This window comes from Cervus canadensis, chromosome 8, assembly GCF_019320065.1.
Source record: "Cervus canadensis isolate Bull #8, Minnesota chromosome 8, ASM1932006v1, whole genome shotgun sequence".
In the NCBI taxonomy this organism is placed as follows: domain Eukaryota; kingdom Metazoa; phylum Chordata; class Mammalia; order Artiodactyla; family Cervidae; genus Cervus; species Cervus canadensis.
Genome location: NC_057393.1, coordinates 7,037,388 through 7,042,481, shown reverse-complemented (window position 1 = coordinate 7,042,481; position 5,094 = coordinate 7,037,388).

Sequence of the window (5,094 nt, the reverse complement as noted above, 5' to 3'; positions counted from 1 at the left end):
CCTGGTCGCCTGTCCTGGGAGCCCCGCCCCGTCCAGCCCTCACCAGGGTCTTGTCTCTACCATCAGCACATCATCATTTCTATGTCTCTCACTGGCTTGCAGGCTCTCTGAGGAGGGTTTTTGTTCCCCTCAGTCTCCCCAGGGCCTAGGACAGGAGTAGAAATGCAATATAAATTAATGAAGTCCTCATTACTAATTTAGAGGCCATCAAGCAGAGTCCTACCAGTGGGCTTCTTAAGTGTGGAATTTAATGCCAAATCCCCATGTAATTTTAAACATTTCTTTCACTAAAATTTGGGGAGAAATGTCATAATGAGAGCCACATGGGGAGGGCACCTCTTGCATATATTTGCAGAAGTGGAGATGTGTGTAAAATGACTTTCTCAGGAAAAATTCTCAGACTGTTAATATTAACCCAAGGTTAAAATGAAAAGTTATTTCCCTGGTGGATTACACTGAACAGGAAAGAAACACGTGAAGGGAGAGCATCACCTCACAGACCTCTGAGCTCTTGATGACTTTGGAGGAAGGAAAAGAAACTTCTCAGAGCAGGCAGGAGTGAGACAGGAGATGTGTCTGCAGTGACTGCTCTAACAGATTCGTTTGTGGTTATAAGGTGGTACAACGCAGACATGGAATTCGCCGTATCTATCATTAGGGAGCTAATGAGAAAACATCATACACATATCACCTGAAAGCTGCAATTGAAAGAATCGCTGTATCACTGGAAGGAGCTAGAAATGGAGTAATCAACATCAACAAAATCTATTGTTCCCAGGTTGCAAAACTGAGGGATTATTTCTACCGCAAGTCAGAATGAAACCTGTTTACATTTGTCAGCAAAATGATCACATTTTACACCATTAACATTTGGCAAGACGGAGCACCCTCCATTAGCTAATCTGCAGATGCCCCAGCCATGGATTCGGGAAAACAAAGGGCCTGGCAGTGCTGGTCCCCACCGAGCCGAAAGGATGAGTGAGGGCTGCCTCTGGGTCATGGCTCAGGTAAGGCAGCAGCCGGGTGGGCAAAACGGAACGGTTCATTGAAACAATTCAGGATCTTGTGGCTGCTGGGGAAAATGTCACCAGGATGCATTAAATGTCAGATGGTACCCAGGTGGCGACCGCTGGCACATTAAGATATGCGTGGGGTGGCCATAAAAGGCTTGGGACATAGCAGTAAATAAAATAAACACCCCTCATTAACTTATGTCCCAAGGATGGAGGGTGGGCTCCATGTACTTGCCTCTAAACATGGCTGCTGAGGGCTTCCTGGGCAGCTCAGCAATGCAGAAGATGCAGGAGACACCATGAGTTTGATCCCTGGGAAGATTCCCTGGAGGAGGGCATGGCAGCCCACTCCAGTATTCTTGCCTTGGAGAATCCCATGGATAGACGAGCCTGGCAGGCTCGGGTCCCTAGCGTCGCACAGAGCTGGACATGACTGCATCAACTGAGTACACGCATGGCTGCTTCAGCCGCCAGCGCTCAAGGCTTAGCTGGGACCCCTCCCCATCCTCCGCCCTGGCTTCTTCCTGGGGATGTGGCCACTTAACACTGTCCTCTGGTTTCAGGTCTTCCTGGTGGAATCTAGCTCATGACTTTTCCTAGCTTCACCTGCCGTCCACTCCCAGCTGTCCTTTTTGACTCAAAACGCATTGGCCACCTAGGAAAGAAGGTTCACAGGGGCCACCCGATGGCCAGCGGACATTCTCCCCGGGGAGAGAAGCCCCTCACAAGAGGCTCCAAGCCAAACCTGCCTGGTGTGGGGACAGGTGCGGCTGAACGGTTGAGCAGTGCACCCAACACGGAAGATGTGCCTAGGGATTTGCTGGAAATTCTCCAACAGATCCATCAACAGTGCTGAGACTGAAAACCAACAGTTGGTCCCCAAATTTTCCTTGATAAATGGATTTGTGGAGTTGTATACAAGTGAATCTAAGAAAATATTTTGAAATAGAAACACTGCAAGATTTTATGAAGAAAGAATCATAGCTCGGAATTTGTGTTGATACACAGGTTTTTATGGAACAAATGAATGAATGAATGAGTGAATCCTCATTCCAAGGACGGATGTGTTACCATGGAGTAAGGTAAAGCATTCCTGCTTATTCCTCAGACTGTTCTTCTTAGCAGAAATATGATAACCAATCCATACAAAGCAAATAAATATAAGGCTCTGGGAGCAGGTCTGCACAGGCATTTTTATGCAAAAAGATGAGCAACAGTAGAAATGAAGAGCCATCAAAGCAAACAATCTTTATTCAGCAAACAGGGACATTTAATATGGACTAGTGGAGCAGCTTACAATTGTCATGGTTGCGCTAGAATCCGAACTGGAATCTTCTAGCCCAGAAGACTCCACTAATGGATTTTCCAGTGTGACCCCTGCTACCATGATAATATATCAGATTGGTCTGAGCTTCCGACAATGGTATCACTATTTTGCATTTGCACGGTGCTTTGAAAAAGTACTTCTATCCATTATTTCATGTATACACACAGTACCTCTGGAGGAGTGAGGCGGATATTTTTCTCTGTGAAGATGGAAAACCGACACTCTGGGAAGCTCCTCTTACCCTTGGTGGCCCAGGAGTCAAGGGTGAGCCGGACAGAAGCCCCTCCCCCCCCAGGCCCCACCCCCCGACCCCTCCTCTCAGTTCAGACTGTGTTACAGCATGTGGGTAGCTAGATATGAATAGAGAAAGGAGAACCTGGGCCAAATGGCAGGAAACCACTCATCTTATAAACAGCAAGTGTCCATGGGCAGACAAAGGAAAGCGGGGACCTCCAGACTGACAGGAAACCATATATTTTGGGGTGATGAGTGTCCTGGAGGCAGACAAAGAAAGGTAGGAAAAGGCATTCATCTCTAGCATCTGAAAGTAGCCTGTTACTCATTATGCTTTCATTACAATAAAGTTAGCTTCGCAGATAAGAAGTGCCTATCATACACCGAGGCTGTGACACTTCCAATCAAAGCTGAATAAGGACCAAAAGCTCCCTACCCTAGAACCTCATGCATGCGTGCTCAGTCATGTCTGACTCTTTGAGACCCCATGGACTGTAGCCCACCAGGTTCCTCTGTCCACGGGATTTGCCAAGCAAGAAGACTGGAGTGAGTTGCCATTTCCTACTCTAGGGGAGCTTCCTGACCCAGGCATCAAACCTGCATCTCCTGCTTTGGCAGCGAGTTCCTTACCACTAGCGCCACCTGGGAAGCCTTCCCTAGAACTACTCAGCTGCTGAGGTCAGGGAAGCGGGGAGCACTCAGTATGGGAGGTGGAGCCAGGGATGACCTCGGGTGGTCCCTGCAGGGATGTGTTGACTATCACGTAACTTTTTTGCACGGCTCTTGCTTCTGCCTCACAAAGCCCTGGAGGGCCACGAGGAAGGGAAGGGTGCTAACTGGGAACATGGTGAGGGATGAGGCTTCCAATTGTCGGTAGATTCCCGGCACCGAAGAGGAGTTCCACTGTGGGAGAGTGGTTGTTCGGGGTTACTTTGCTGTGCCCAGGACTGAGGGTGCTCTGGAACACGAAGAAGCTCTCCTCCATTCTGCAGTATAATTACTTCAATTTCCTTCACTCACATGGATGTTTAATTTTATAACATTGTTATTGGACCCTGGGAAAAAAATCCCCTCAGAGCCCATTATTAACATCCTGAAAATGGAAAGCATCATCTCAGAACAAATAGCTAAAATAATATTTTGCCAGGGTTTTATTTTTGCATTGTGAGGGGGGCACGCTGAGCAGTCTTTTGGAGTCTGGTGTGTTAGAACCAAGTGCTTTAGAAACAGAGGAAACTGAACAGAATGGGATGGGAGATGGCGGGGCGGGGGGGACTTCATTCCTCCCCACAACCTTGGAGGGCAGTCATCACACGCCTGCAGAGAGAGGGGCAGAGTGGACTGGGGCCGAGGTGAGACCTGCCCCCTGAGGAGACCCCAGCCTCCTGCACCTGCTCCTGGTGCTCCTGTGTGATGGTTTGGACCCTGGGCTGTTCCCCACCCACTCTGCCTCTTGCATCTGCAAGCTCAGAATTTGGCATCTCTCAGTTATAGACGCAGGAGATGTGGGTTCATTCCCTGGGTCGAGAAGATTCCCTGGAGGAGGGAATGACAACTTGCTCCAGCACTCTTGCCTGGGAAATCCCATGGACAGAGGAATCAGGTGGGCTACAGATGGAAGCGTCATCTGTGTTTATAGCTGCTCCCCATTGATTGTGTCTTCTTTATTGACAGGCTGATTCTTTACCACTAGCACCACCTGGAAGCCCCTGGGTTTCCCGCTCCTTGGGTTGGGAAGATCCCCTGGAGGAGGAAATCACAACCCCCTCCAGTATTCTTGCCTGGAAAGTTCCATGGACAGAGGTGGAGCCTGGTGGGCTACAGTCCATGGGGTCACAAAGAGTCAGACATGACTGAGCGACTAAGCATACCCCATCACTTGCATTACTGCCTAAGCACCTCCTTTATCAGACCAATGGTGGCATTAGATTCTCATAGGAGCTCGGACCCCACTGAGAACTGCATGTGAGGGATCCAGGTATCGTGCTCCTTATGAGAATCCAGTGCCTGATGATCTCAGGTGGAGCTGACGTGGTGATGCTGGGGAGCGGCTGCAAAGGCAAATTATCATTAGCAAAGAGGTCTGACTGCACAGAGACTATAATACAGCAACTGCTTGCAGACTCACATCAAAATTCGATCAGTGAATGGCAAGTGACAATTGTATAATTATTTCATTATATATGACATTGTAATAATAGTAGAAATAAGAAAGAAAGAAAGTCGCTCAGTCGTGTCCAACTCTTCGACTCCAGGGACTGTTGCCTACCAGGCTCCTCTGTCCGTGGGACTTTTCCAGGCAAGAGTACTGGAGTGCATCGCCATTTCCTTCCCCAGGGGATCTTCCCGACCCAGGGATTGAAGCCGGGTCTCCTGCATTGTAGGCAGACGCTTCACTGTCTGAGCCACCAGGGAAGTGACACCACAGAAATGAAGCGCACAATAAATGCAGTGCACTCGGACCATCCCGAAACCATCCCTCCCTCCCCTGTCTTCCCCAAAACGGGCCCCTGGTGCCCC